Source organism: Scyliorhinus torazame, chromosome 24, assembly GCF_047496885.1.
Source record: "Scyliorhinus torazame isolate Kashiwa2021f chromosome 24, sScyTor2.1, whole genome shotgun sequence".
NCBI classification, from domain to species: Eukaryota; Metazoa; Chordata; class Chondrichthyes; order Carcharhiniformes; family Scyliorhinidae; genus Scyliorhinus; species Scyliorhinus torazame.
Genome location: NC_092730.1, coordinates 35477320 through 35493256, shown reverse-complemented (window position 1 = coordinate 35493256; position 15937 = coordinate 35477320). Strand labels below are relative to the sequence as shown.

Here is a 15937-nt window from a genome sequence, read left to right as displayed (position 1 = left end):
AGAGATAGAGAGTGCATAAGTCTGCAGCTCCTAATCGATGCGTATATGTTTAATCTGAAGGGAAATAAAGTAAAGCGAAGATCCGGAACACATGGAACATGGACACAGAGGCTGATGAAAGATAATGGACAACCGTTTTCATCTCGGTTGGAACTTAACATTCATGCTCAATTATTTATCATGAAAACTTCTTAAAATTTGTGAACTGGAGTCATAAACATTAAATATATTCTCAACCTGACACAAAAGCAAATCAGTTTTCTATTATTCAAAACCCCAGCACAATCCAGCTCCATCACTGTGCCATAGACACACTCGGTTCTTGATGAAGTTCATACTAATGTCATTGATGTAGCCCAGATGTTACAGATGAGAACATTCATAACTTAAGCAGAATGAAAAAGGCAGCTTCAGACATCAGGACCAGGTCTCATGCTTCAAGAAGAGACCTAAGCAATGACACACATTATAAGAAGTATGATTGGTAAACATGCAGACTTCTATATTAGACAAACTGAATAAGAATTTTAAAATCCAGCTTTGACAATATGTCATGGTGCCTATTGCAGAGAAAGTGCAGTAAGCTGCTCAGAACAGGATGTCAGTTATTCAAGTGGAGACTGGAGAAGTTTACAACTGGAGCTGAATTCTTTGACAAGAGTATTAGATTTGTTCAGAGATTGTGTTGAGCATGGGAGCTCAATAAGGAAGCTTTTAATGTTTCCCCCCAGTACAATATGTCCCACACCAACACAAGGAGATACCTTGATACATTTGGTATTGAAATATTGAGTCAGATGTGCTTCATTTTCTAACGGAAAGAGTGGAATTCAATCAAAACTATCATAATATAATGGAATTATGTAAACTGGGAATGTGTAAAGCTGGGAATTTGGTACAACCAGAGGAGAGTGTAAAGCCAGGGGTGTAAGTGTGTTAATGAGGGGAGTGTGTAAAATGAAGTGATTGTGCAATATCGATGTCTGTAAACCTGGAGGCTGTAAAATCAGGGGTGTGTTTGAGTGGATTGTGACAAAGAAGGAAAACACAATGTGGGCATGTATAAATCAGTGGCGTTTAAATCCAGGAGTGTGTAAAATTAGTGTGAGTGTAAACCAGGAGTGTGGGCATATCAAATAGTGTGTAAACCTGTGCACAAAAGTAGGTGAATGTGCAAAACAAGGTAAGTGTGGAAAGCCACACATAACAAATGAGTAGATAAAGCAGGTAGTGTGTCAGCCAGGGAAGTGTACGCACACAGGGGAGTGTATGGATCCAATGGAGTATACACTGTGTAAAGCAAGAAGTGTGCAAAACCAGTGGATGGTTTAAACCAGTTGAGTGTGTGAAATCAGGGGAGCGGCAAACCAGGGGAGTGTGTAAACCAGGGTGGTGTGTAACATCTTCGCTGTATCCAAACCCGTAGTGTGGGTAAATCAGGGGAGTGTAAACCAGGGTGTGTGTAAAATCTTTGCTGTATCCAAACCCATAGAGTGTGTAAACCAGGGGAGTGTGTAAACCAGGGTGTGTGTAAAATCTTTGCTGTATCCAAACTGATAGAGTGTGTAAATCAGGGGAGTGTGTAAATCAGGGGAGTGTGTAAATCAGGGGGGGTGTAAAGCCAGTGGATTGTTTAAATCAGACGAGTGTGTGAAACCAGAGGAGAGTTAAACCACAAGAGTGTGGAAACCTGGGGAATGTGTAATTAGGGCAGTGTGTAAATCAGGGGAGTGTGTAATACAGGAGAGTGTGTAAACAGGGCAGTGTGCAAACCGGGGGAGGGGGGTTGTAACCAAATAATGTGCAATTCGAGGCTGCGTATAAATCGGGCGAGTGTGTAAAAGATGGTGCTTGGGAAAACTGCCGTGAACCAGGAGAGTGAGCAAACCAGGAGAGTGAGTAAAACAGGGGAGTAAGTGAACCAGGAGTGTGAGTGAACCAGGAGAGTGAGTAAAACAGGGGACTGAGTAAACCAGGGGAGTGAGTGAACGAGGAGAGTGAGTAAAACAGGGGAGTGAGTGAACCAGGAGAGTGAGTAAAACAGGGGAGTGAGTAAAACAGGGGAGTGAGTAAACCAGGAGAGTGAGTAAACCAGGGGAGTGAGTAAACCAGGGGAGTGAGTAAACCACGGGAGTGAGTAAACCAGGGGAGCGAGTAAACCAGGAGAGTGAGTGAACCAGGAGAGTGAATTATCCAGAGGAGTGAGTGAACCAGGAGAGTGAGTGAATCAGGAGAGTGAGGAAAACAGGGCAGTGAGTAAACCAGGGGAGTGAGTGAACCAGGGGAGTGAGTGAACCAGGAGAGTGAGTGAACCAGGAGAGTGAGTGCACCAGGAGAGTGAGTGCACCAGGAGAGTGAGTGAACCAGGGGAGTGAGTGAACCAGGGAAGTGACTGAACCAGGAGAGTGAGTGAACCAGGAGAGTGATTAAACCAGGGGAGTGAGTGAACCAGGAGAGTGAGTGAACCAGGAGAGTGAGTAAAACAGGGGAGTGAGTAAAACAGGGGAGTGAGTAAACCAGGGGAGTGAGTGAACGAGGAGAGTGAGTAAAACAGGGGAGTGAGTAAAACAGGGGAGTGAGTGAACCAGGAGAGTGAGTAAAACAGGGGAGTGAGTAAAACAGGGGAGTGAGTAAACCAGGGGAGTGAGTGAACCAGGAGAGTGAGTAAACCAGGGGAGTGAGTAAACCAGGGGAGTGAGTAAACCAGGGGAGCGAGTAAACCAGGAGAGTGAGAGAACCAGGAGAGTGAGTGAACCAGGGGAGTGAGTGAACCAGGAGAGTGAGTGGACCCGGAGAGTGAGTGGACCAGGGGTGTGAGTGAACCAGGGGAGTGAGTGAACCAGGGGAGTGAGTGGACCAGGAGAGTGAGTGAACCAGGGGAGTGAGTGAACCAGGGGAGTGAGTGAACCAGGAGAGTGAGTGAACCAGGAGAGTGAGTGCAGCAGGAGAGTGAGTGAACCAGGAGAGTGAGTGAAGCAGGAGAGTGAGTGAAGCAGGAGAGTGAGTGAACCAGGAGAGTGAGTGAACCAGGAGAGTGAGTGAACCCGGGGAGTGAGTAAACCAGGAGAGTGAGTGAACCAGGAGAGTGAGTGAACCAGGAGAGTGAGTGACCCAGGGGAGTGAGTGGACCAGGGGAGTGAGTAAACAAGGGGAGTGAGTAAACCAGGAGAGTGAGTAAACCAGGGGAGTGAGTAAACCAGGGGAGTGAGTAAACCAGGGGAGTGAGTAAACCAACGGAGTGAGTAAACCAGGAGAGCGAGTGAACCAGGAGAGTTAATTATCCAGGGGAGTGAGTAAACCAGGGGAGTGAGTGAACCAGGAGAGTGAGTGAACCAGGGGAGCGAGTAAACCAGGAGAGCGAGTAAACCAGGGGAGTGAGTAAACCAGGGGAGTGAGTAAACCAGCGGAGTGAGTAAACCAGCGGAGTGAGTAAACCAGGAGAGTGAGTAAACCAGGGGAGTGAGTAAACCAGGGGAGTGAGTAAACCAGGGGAGTGAGTAAACCAACGGAGTGAGTAAACCAGGAGAGCGAGTGAACCAGGAGAGTTAATTATCCAGGGGAGTGAGCAAACCAGGGGAGTGAGTGAACCAGGAGAGTGAGTGAACCCGGGGAGTGAGTAAACCAGGAGAGTGAGTGAACCAGGAGAGTGAGTGAACCAGGAGAGTGAGTGACCCAGGGGAGTGAGTGGACCAGGGGAGTGAGTAAACCAGGAGAGTGAGTAAACCAGGGGAGTGAGTAAACCAGGGGAGTGAGTAAACCAGGGGAGTGAGTAAACCAACGGAGTGAGTAAACCAGGAGAGCGAGTGAACCAGGAGAGTTAATTATCCAGGGGAGTGAGTAAACCAGGGGAGTGAGTGAACCAGGAGAGTGAGTGAACCAGGGGAGCGAGTAAACCAGGGGAGTGAGTAAACCAGGGGAGTGAGTAAACCAGCGGAGTGAGTAAACCAGCGGAGTGAGTAAACCAGGAGAGTGAGTAAACCAGGGGAGTGAGTAAACCAGGGGAGTGAGTAAACCAGGGGAGTGAGTAAACCAACGGAGTGAGTAAACCAGGAGAGCGAGTGAACCAGGAGAGTTAATTATCCAGGGGAGTGAGTAAACCAGGGGAGTGAGTGAACCAGGAGAGTGAGTGAACCAGGGGAGCGAGTAAACCAGGAGAGCGAGTAAACCAGGGGAGTGAGTAAACCAGGGGAGTGAGTAAACCAGGGGAGTGAGTAAACCAGCGGAGTGAGTAAACCAGGGGAGCGAGTAAACCAGGAGAGCGAGTGAACCAGGAGAGTTAATTATCCAGGGGAGTGAGTGAACCAGGAGAGCGAGTAAACCAGGGGAGTGAACCAGGGGAGTGAATGAACCAGGGGACTGAGTGAACCAGGGGAGTGAGTGAACCAGGAGAGTGAGTAAACCGGGAGAGTGAGTGCAGCAGGAGAGTGAGTGAACCAGGAGAGTGAGTGAAGCAGGAGAGTGAGTGAACCAGGGGAGTGAGTGAACCAGGGGAGTGAGTGAACCAGGAGAGTGAGTGAACCAGGAGAGTGAGTGAACCAGGGGAGTGAGTGAACCAGGGGAGTGAGTGAACCAGGAGAGTGAGTGAACCAGGAGAGTGAGTGAACCAGGGGAGTGAGTGAACCAGGGGAGTGAGTGAACCAGGGGGGTGAGTGAACCAGGGGGGTGAGTGAACCAGGAGGGTGAGTGAACCAGGGCATTGAGTGAACCGGGGGAGTGAGTGAACCGGGGGAGTGAGTGAACCGGGGGAGTGAGTGAACCAGGGGGGTGAGTGAACCAGGGTGGTGAGTGAACCAGGGTGGTGAGTGAACCAGGGGAGTGAGTGAACCAGGAGGGTGAGTGAACCAGGAGGGTGAGTGAACCAGGGCCGTGAGTGAACCGGGGGAGTGAGTGAACCGGCGGAGTGAGTGAACCGGGGGAGTGAGTGAACCGGGGGAGTGATTGAACCGGGGGAGTGATTGAACCGGGGGAGTGAGTGCACCGGGGGGGTGAGTGCACCGGGGGAGTGAGTGAACCGGGGGAGTGAGTGAACCGGGGGAGTGAGTGAACCAGGGGAGTGAGTGAACCAGGGGAGTGAGTGAACCTGGAGAGTGAGTAAACCTGGAGAGCGAGTGAACCAGGGGAGTGAATACATTTGGAGGGGGAACATTGGTTTCACTGCTGCCTCACTGTGCCAGGGATCCTGGTTCAATTCCAGCGTTGGGTGACTGTCTGTGTGGAGTTTGCATATTCTGCCTGTGTCTGTGTAGATTTCCTCCGGGTGCTCTGTTTTTCTCCCACAAGCCAAAGATGTGCAGGTTAGATGGATTGGCGATGCTGAATTACCGCTTTGTATCCAAGGGTGTGTAGATTACGTAGGGATACAGATTTATGGTGGTCGGGTGGGGAGTGGTCCTAGGTGGGCTGCTCTTTCTGAGTGTCGGTGCAGACTCGATGGGCCAGATTGCCTCCTTCTGCACTGTGGTAATTCTATGGTTCAGTGGAAAATTAAGTAAATCAGTGGAAAGGTAGTTTGCAGAAAGTGTGAGTTTGAGGGGCTGAGTGACAGTGTAATAACAAACAAGCTGCAGGCAATGACTGCAAATTGAATCTCTCATTGGGACAAGCACACAGCTACAAAAGGTGATTGGTTGAGCCCGAGGGCGCAGGGCCATTTGCAGCCACACACACAGTCCCCCAACAAGGGCTCTATCGGAGGTTTTGCTCCACATGTGATGACTATGAAATGGGGAATGTTCCCATTGAGTCTCAATGCGGAATTGCTGCGGGGATGTGCGCATGCCCGGTGTAACCCCGCCCCTGCTAGTCGCGATGTGGAGATGCCGGCGTTGGACTGGGGTGAGCACAGTACGAAGTCTTACAACACCAGGTTAAAGTCCAACAGGTTTGTTTCGATGTCACTAGCTTTCGGAGCGCTGCTCCTTCCTCAGGTGAATGAAGAGGTATGTTCCAGAAACATATATATATAGACAGATTCAAAGATGCCAGACAATGCTTCAAATGCGAGCATTAGCAGGTGATTAAATCTTTACAGATCCAGAGATGGGGTAACCCCAGGTTAAGGAGGTGTGAATTGTGTCAAGCCAGGACTGTTGGTAGGATTTTGCAGGCCAGGTGGTGGGGGATGAATGTAATACCTGGGATTCATGTCGCATTACATTCATCCCCAAACATCTGGCCTGCGAAATCCTACCAACTGTCCTGGTTTGAGACAATTCACACCTCCTTAACCTGGGGTTACCCCATCTCTGGATCTGTAAAGATTTAATCACCTGCTAATGGTCACATTCCAAGCATTGTCTGGCATCTTTGAATCTGTCTCTACATATATTTCTGGAACATACCTCTTCATTCACCTGAAGAAGGAGCAGAGCTCCGAAAGCTAGTGACATCGAAACAAACCTGTTGGACTTTAACCTGGTGTTGTCAGACTTCTTACTGTGCTCACCCCAGTCCAACGCCGGCATCTCCACATCATTCTGAGATTGGGAGCGCATGCGCAGCCCCTCCCCCACACACTCCATTTGGTCAGTGAGTGGAATCGCTTTGTTGAAACTGAGTTAAATGTCAATGTCAGGGCCCAGGTCAGCGAGGAAACAGCGTTCTCATTGCAGCAGCACATCCATTTGGGAGTGTGAGCAAAGAGGCTCAGAGATCATTACTGACTCGGGGGGAGTTCAGGGAGAATCGGGGGCTGTTTGCAAGAGGCTTAGCGGAGCACGATCTTGTTCCGGGACTTGGAGTGAGCAGGGGGAAGGGAGAGCTCTTTCTGGGCCTGGCTTATTTGTCTGATTCTGGGTTAGGATTTGGAGAGTATTTTCTTTCTTTTACTGATTGGGGGCAGCAAGGTAGCATAGTGGTTAGCACGGCTGCTTCGCTGCTCTATGGTACCAGGTTCAATTTCCAGGCTTGTGTTGCTATCTGCGGAGTCTGCACGCTCTCCCCGTATCTGCGTGGGTTTCCTCCGGGTGCTCCGGTTTCCTCCCACAGTCCTAAGATGTGCAGGTTAGGTGGATTGGCCCGAATAAATTGCACTTAGTGTCCAAAAAGGTTAGGTGGGGTTACTGGGTTAGGGTGGAGGCATGGGTTACTGGGTTAGGGTGGAGGCATGGATTTCTGGGTTAGGGTGGAGGCGTGAGATGCTCTTGACAAAGATGGACCCGATGGACCAAATGGCCTCCTTCTGCACTGTAAATTCTGTGATTATCAGTTGAAAGAATAGATTGATTTATCATTGGCCTCATTTGACCCTGATTTACAAGAGATATGCTTTCTTCCCCCTAGTTCAACAGATGAAGAGATGAGTTCCAAGAACAAGATGATGATTCCTCAGCAAAATGTATGTGTCGCCGTCTCCTTCTAACTGACAGTAAGTACAATATTAATCCAACATTGCAGAGACACAGACACAACATCAACTCCACCGTCACAGAGAACAGAAGCAGTCACACTCACATTGACCTCAAGTCCCAGATAAACACACTCGCACGACTGTCACACACACTTACACTCTCTCTCACACACAGATGTTCCCTCTCACACACACTCACAGACTCTCTCTCACACACACTCAGTCACTCTCACTCACACACATACCAGTCACTGAGCAGTAAGCAGTTAAATAAGTTTTATATATCACAGATACATAGTGAGGGTAAAACTCACAAACACCTGTAAGAGGAAAATATGTGTTATATATCACAGATACATAGTAAGGGTAAAACACACACACACCTGTAAGAGTAAAATATGTGTTATATATCACAGATACATAGTGAGGGTAAAACTCACATTCTCTCACTTACACACTCTCACTCACCAGTACCTGCGCAGTAAGCAGTAAAAGCTGTTATACATCACAGAGAGACAGCGACAATAAACACACACACACTCACTCATATACTCACACACACACTCCCAAACACACTGTCTCACTCACACACACACTCCCAAACACACTGTCTCACTCACATACACACTCCCAAACACACTGTCTCACTCACACACACACTCCCAAACACACTGTCTCACTCACAAACACACTCCCAAACACACTGTCTCACTCACACACACACTCCCAAACACACTGTCTCACTCACACACACACTCCCAAACACACTGTCTCACTCACACACACTCCCAAACACACTGTCTCACTCACACACACACTCCCAAACACACTGTCTCACTCACACACACACTCCCAAACACACTGTCTCACTCACACACACACTCCCAAACACTGTTGCACTCACACACACACTCCCAAACACACTGTCTCACTCACAAACACACTCCCAAACACACTGTCTCACCCACACACACACTGCCAAACACACTGTCTCACTCCCAAACACACTCCCAAACACTGTCTCACTCACACACACACTCCCAAACACACTGTCTCACTCACACACACACTCCCAAACACACTGTCTCACTCACACGCACACTCCCAAACACACTGTCTCACTCACACACACACTCCCAAACACACTGTCTCACTCACACACACACTCCCAAACACTGTCTCACTCACACACACACTCCCAAACACTGTCTCACTCACAAACACACTCCCAAACACACTGTCTCACTCACACACACACTCCCAAACACACTGGCTCACTCCCACACACACTCCCAAACACACTGTCTCACTCCCAAACACACTGTCTCACTCACACACACACTCCCAAACACTGTCTCACTCACAAACACAGTCCCAAACACACTGTCTCACTCACACACACACTCCCAAACACACTGGCTCACTCACACACACACTCCCAAACACACTGGCTCACTCCCACACACACTCCCAAACACACTGTCTCACTCCCAAACACACTCCCAAACACACTGTCTCACTCACACACACACTCCCAAACACACTGTCTCACTCATACACACACTGTCTCACTCACACACACACTCCCAAACACACTGTCTCACCCCAAAAACACTGTCTCACTCCCAAACACACTCCCAAACACACTGTCTCACTCACAAACACACTCCCAAACACAGTCTCACTCACACACACACTCCCAAACACACTGTCTCACTCACACACACACTCCCAAACACACTGTCTCACTCACACACACACTCCCAAACACACTGGCTCACTCCCACACACACTCCCAAACACACTGTCTCACTCACAAACACACTCACACACACACTGTCTCACTCACACACACACTCCCAAACACACTTTCTCACTCACAAACACACTCCCAAACACACTGTCTCACTCACACACACACTGTCTCACTCCCAAACACACTCCCAAACACACTGACTCACTCACACACACACTCCCAAACACACTGTCTCACTCACACACACACTCCCAAACACACTGTCTCACTCACACACACACTCCCAAACACACTGTCTCACTCACACACACACTCCCAAACACACTGTCTCACTCACACACACACTCCCAAACACACTGCCTCACTCACACACACACTCCCAAACACACTGCCTCACTCACACACACACTCCCAAACACACTGTCTCACTCACACACACACTCCCAAACACACTGTCTCACTCACACACACACTGCCAAACACACTGTCTCACTCACAAACACACTCCCAAACACACTGTCTCGCTCACACACTCACTGTCTCACTCACACACCCACACAGCAGTAAGCAGTAAAATATTCATTATATATCACAGAGAGACAGTGAGGTTAACACATACACACAGATATGACTCTATCTTATAATAATCTTTATTGTCACAAGTAGGCTTACATTAACACTGCAATGAAGTTTCTGTGAAAAGCCCCAAGTCGCCACATTCTGGCGCCTGTTTAGGTACAGGGAGGGAGAATTCAGAATGTCCAAATTACCTAACAGCTCGTCTTTCGGGACAATCGACCTATGAGTGTGTGTAGTAACCTCTGTGATAGTAACCACTATCTCTCTGTGATATATATTGAATATTCTACTGCTTATTGCTCAGTTACTGGTGTGTGAGAGAGAGTGTGAGTGTGTTTACCCTCACTGTCTCTGTGCTATATAACTCGTATTTCACTCTCTCTCACACATTCTCTCTCACACACACTCATACACTCTCTCATTCACACACACACACCAGTAACTGAGTGGTAAATTATGCTTTATCTTTCACAGAGGGACAATGAGAGACAGTGTGACACACACTCTCTATTTCTCTGGCAAACACTAACTCTCACACACACTCACTCTCTCACACTCCTAGTCCCTCTCTCTCAGACTGCCTCACACATGGACACACCAGTCACTGAGCAGTAAGCAGTTCAATATGTGTTATATATCGCAGAGGGACAGTGAGGGTAAAACACACTCTCGCCACTCTCACACTTAAGTAACTGAGCAGTAAGCAGTAAAATATATTATATATGATAGCCAGACAGTGAGGATAAACACACTCGCACACCAGTAACTGAGCAGTAAAATATGTGTGAAATATCACAGAGACAATGAAGGTAAAACACACACACACTCACGCAGACTATTTCTCACACTCGTACACTCTTGCAGACATAGTGACACATTCCCTCGCACACACTTCCTCACACACACTCACATATTCACAAACTTTGATATTCACACACTCTTTGACACAACAGTAACTGAGCAGTACACAGTAAAATATGCATCATATATCACAGAGACCGTGATGGTAAAACACACTCTCTCTCTCACACAGACACACCCCAGTAACAGAGCAGCAAGAGTTAAATATGTGTTACATATCAAAGAGTGACAATGTAAAATACAGAGGCTCACTCGCTCACACACGCACTCTCTCACACACCCACTCTCTCTCTCACAAACGCACTCTCACACACACCCACTCTCTCACAAACACACTCACACACACATCCACTCTCTCTCTCTCTCACACACCAACTCTCTCACTCACACACACATCCACCCACTCTCTCTCACACACACCCACTCTCTCACACACCCACTCTCTCTCACACACCCACTCTCTCTCACACACACACTCTCTCATACACACCGACTCTCTCTCACACACACACACACTCTCTCACATGCACCCACTCTCTCTCACACACAACCACTCTCTCTCGCACACCCACTCTCTCTCACACACCCACTCTCTCTCACACACCCACTCTCTCTCACACACACCCACTCTCTCTCACACACCCACTCTCTTTCACACGCACCCACTCTCTCTCACACACACCCACTCTCTCTCACACACACACTCTCTCTCACACACACACTCTCTCTCTCACACACACACTCTCTCTCACACACAACCACTCTCTCGCACACACCCACTCTCTCTCGCACACACCCACTCTCTCTCTCTCACACACACACCCACTCTCTCTCTCACACAGAGCCACTCTCTCTCACACCCACCCACTCTCTCTCACACACACCCACTCTCTCTCACACACACACAGTCTCTCTCTCACACACACACTCTCTCTCACACACACACTCTCTCTCTCTCACACACAACCACTCTCTCTCACACACACCCACTCTCTCTCACACACACCCACCATTTCCACTCGCCTTTAATGTGACAGGTGAGCCTGCTTGGTCCCCACGATCTCACTTGCTTTGTTATTCAATGTTACATTTCTGATAATGACTCCAGCTGATGATTTAAGATCTCACTGCATCCGTTGAAAAAAATACAGAGGTTTGTCCTGGAACTCGCCCTGCTTACTCTTCAAATGTCTTTGACATTTTGAGGGTTTTAAACTTTCACTTGCCAGTAATTCCCGACATGTAACACCCATGAAATTTGACTCCTGATTGCAGTGGCACAATTTATAAACCCACCCCTCAAATACTCATCATTGTGGTGCTTTGTTCCTGTTTTCAGCTTCTTCATGGATTGTTCACCAGAGACCCTGGAGTTCACTCCAGCACTGCTGGCAGCTGCAAAATGGAGGAATCTCACTCGCGCCCAGAACACGTGATGTCAGTGTACGGGGCGTGTGACCTGCTCGCTGGCGCCGCCTCCGGTGGGAGGATTCCAGAATTTGCTGAACAAAACTGGCCCGGGACAACGCACTGACATCAGGAGGAGCCAGTCCAACTTGCTGGGCTCCAGGACTGCGCACTGCTTGATAAGAGACGCATGCGCGGAATGGCCGACAATCTCAAACGTCCATCATGGTTGGCATTTGTAAACACTAGACGTGACCATTCGCCATTCCTTCCGCGATCTGGATAACTACCACCCTCCTGAAACCTTCCTGAGATCCACCCACAGGTCACGACCCTGAGCTTGAAAACCCCGGGCCTATGCTATCCTTGTCTCTATTAGCCGAGGCACAGAGTTTAAGAAAAGGCAGGTTATGCTGGAACTGTATAAAACATTGGTTAGGCCTTAGCTAGAGTAATACTCACACTCACACTGTATCAGAGAGTGAGTAAATCCCACACACACACTGTATCAGAGAGCGAGTAAATCCCACACTCACACACTGTATCAGAGAGTGAGTAAATCCCACACTCACACACTGTATCAGAGAGTGAGTAAATCCCACACTCACACTGTATCAGAGAGTGAGTAAATCCCACACTCTCACACTGTATCAGAGTGAGTAAATCCCACACTCACGCACTGTATCAGAGTGTGAGTAAATCCCGCACACACTGTATCAGAGAGTGAGTAAATCCCACACTCGCACACTGTATCAGAGTGAATAAATCCCACACTCACACATTATATCAGACAGTGAGTAAATCCCATACTCACACTGTATCAGAGAGTGAGTAAATCCCACACTGTATCAGAGAGTGAGTAAATCCCACACTCACACACTGTATCAGAGAGTGAGTAAATCCAACACACACACTGTATCAGAGAGTGAGTAAATCCCACACTCACACACTGTATCAGAGAGTGAGTAAATCCAACACTCACACACTGTATCAGAGTGAGTAAATCCCACACTCACACTGTATCAGAGAGTGAGTAAATCCCACACTCACACTGTATCAGAGAGTGAGTAAATCCCACACACTCACATATTACAAGGCACTCACAGTTCCTGAAGGAATCCCACAGTCTCTCTGTGCTGAAGGGTCCCTCTCACCGACAGCCAGGTACTTTTCCCGGTGGATCTTTACACACTGACAAACTGGGACTGGAGACATTCTTTCTGAAATGTATTTCCTGTTTGTAATATGATTGTAATTTGAGGTTTATGATTGGTGCAAAATCCTAATTCTGATTGGTCTGTTTTTTTATCCAGTCAAATAAACAGAATATAACTGGCTGTCCTCATTCTTACAATGTCCAATCACAATCATTCCTTTCCCCATTCCTCATTAGCATAGATGTGAGGCTCTGTCTATTTAATCAGCGCTCGGAAGAGGTTCGCTTTATTTCTGGGTGAAATTGACGATGGCTGACGAGAAGAAACCGACATCGAAACCAGCTTCCAAGAAGGGAGCCAAGAAAGTCATTAAGAAACCGGCAGTAAAGGGCGGCAAGAAGCGGCGAAGGTCGAGGAAGGAGAGTTACTCCATCTACATCTACAAAGTGATGAAGCAGGTTCACCCCGACACCGGCATCTCCTCCAAGGCCATGAGCATCATGAACTCGTTCGTCAACGATATTTTCGAGCGCATCGCGGGTGAGGCTTCCCGCCTGGCCCATTACAACAAGCGCAGCACCATCAGCTCCCGGGAGATCCAGACCGCCGTGCGCCTGCTGCTGCCCGGGGAACTGGCCAAGCACGCCGTGTCGGAAGGGACAAAGGCGGTGACCAAGTACACCAGCTCCAAGTAAAACTGTTCTCAAACTCATCAAAACCCAACGGCTCTTTTAAGAGCCACCCACAATTTCTGGAAAGCTGCCAAACCATCGTTTTTTTTATTATTATTAGACTATGAATAGCCAAATCGGTTCAAATAGGGTTTCACTGGAACATAACATCCTGGGTGATGTCGTTATCGCCCGGTCGATCTTCGTGCCTTGAAAATAAGTCTCATCATTTAGTGACTGCTCGGTGTCCCTGTGTGTCTTTGGTTTCTGACTTGGTCATATTCGGTCCCTGTCGCTAGATTTGGAGAGACAATAGAACTCCAAAACCTCCCTTTCAATTTGTGTTCAGGTTTCCAAAAACCTCCCTATCTATTTCAGGCTTCCTCAATAATCGATCAGTTTATTGAGAGCACACCAGTGTTGTGGGAAAACTCAATTTCAATACTGACACGAGCTCCAAATTGCTCACTCCACTTTTAACACTGAAGTAGTCTACAATATGGAATTTTTAAAATAAGGTTTGTAGTTGGCTGTGAATTAGACATTCTGTCTGCGGCTGAGAGCGTTTTAAACAGCAGCCAGATTAAACTCGATTGGACTCCAGATTGTAAAAATATGTGGAGACAGTTTCGGATTAAATGCCCCTTTTATAAATCCGAAACTTTTCCACAGATTCTCCCAGACATGCTGAGTTTATCCAGCATTTCTCTTCAATTCACGTTTGCAGCATCCACATTTACTCCACTTTTAACACTGAGGAAGCGGGAGCAGTCTACAATGGGAACAAATGTTATAGTTTGCAGATGGCTATAAAATAGACACTGCCGACGGCTGAAAGCGTTTTAAACAGCAGCCGGATTAAACCTGTGGAGACAGTTAACGTTTCGGATCTAAACGTCCCTTCTACAGATCTGAAACGTTTCTCTCCACAGATTCTCCCAGATATGCTGAGTTTATCCAGCATTTTCTCATTAATTCACATTTGCGGCATCCGCATTATTTTGCTTTAATTTATTTTGGGTTTGTTCTGTTAGAGAGAAAACCCGAAATCAGAAACTGACCGATAAAGGGAAACTAGACTCGGGAAAGAGAGAAAATCCAACAATCTTATACTCAAAACTCAAATGATTTATTCACATGTTTTACGGTCCCTGTTCAATTTATCTCTTTTATCTTTTCGCGCTCTTTTAAGCTTTGAAATAAATATTCGGTTGGAATCTGAACATTTGGCGCCCAAACTTTCCGCCCTCAGCACCGTGGAGTCTCCTGATTGGTGCTTCAAACAGACATCTGATTGGTCAGTTTGTGCCAGGCTCCACAATGTTGTTCAGATAACCAATCAGCAATGTGTGCACCGCCACTCCTCCTGAAGCGAAGTGAATGTGGGGGTGCTGCCTAATATCCAGGCCGTGCTGCTGCCCAAGAAAAGCAGCGCTGGCGCCGGCAAGAAGTGAAGCGACCATTCTTTAATCTAATAACACAAAGGCTCTTTTCAGAGCCACTCACTTGATCTGAAAAAGGGTGACCTGTTCTCGATCTGCTTAGTGCCGTGTTTGTGAGAATTTCCCAGAGGCTTCCGGCTGGAATGAGCTTCCCCTGTATTGTTGGTATTTACCGGGGGACGGCAGTTTTTAGCCGGCAGGCTTTCCTAAACTGACCATTTATGGGCAATGGGTCTGCGGGGTTTCAGAATTCATTCCCGCTCCCATTACAATGTCAGTGTTCACTACGTGCGGTTACAGGTCTGACTTCGGAGAAAGCTTTTGTGATTCAGACTCTCCAGCAGATTCATGTCGCCTTGTAATGTCAAAAGAGAGATCAACGAGAGGAAATATTGGTTTATTTTGCCTCCTTACTCGTAAACCTGCTCGGTACATTATTGCTGCTGCCATTCTCAGGTCAGTGCTCTCAATGTGAGGATTTGGGCGGCTCTGAAAAGAGCCTTTGGGTTTTGTTAAATTGTCAAATTGATTTTCTCAGCCGCCGAATCCATAGAGAGTGCGGCCCTGGCGTTTGAGAGCGTAAACCACATCCATGGCGGTGACGGTCTTGCGCTTGGCGTGTTCAGTGTAGGTGACGGCGTCCCTGATCACATTCTCCAGGAAAACCTTCAGCACCCCGCGAGTCTCCTCATAGATCAAACCCGAGATGCGCTTGA

At 47.8% G+C, this 15937-nt stretch overlaps 1 long non-coding RNA gene across 2 annotated transcripts in view; it reads left to right on the top strand.

The window, feature by feature from the left end:
- LOC140400003 (uncharacterized) overlaps positions 1-13288 on the top strand; it is a 55821-nt gene extending 42533 nt beyond the window's left edge. The window contains exons 3-4 of one of the 2 annotated variants that reach the window (XR_011937954.1): positions 7282-7366; positions 11884-13288. This is a non-coding gene — a long non-coding RNA (uncharacterized lncRNA). Of the gene's footprint in view, positions 1-60; positions 269-7281; positions 7367-11883 lie in introns of those variants that run through there. The other variant, XR_011937955.1, reaches the window with a different exon arrangement.
- The last annotated feature ends 2649 nt before the right edge of the window (positions 13289-15937 follow it).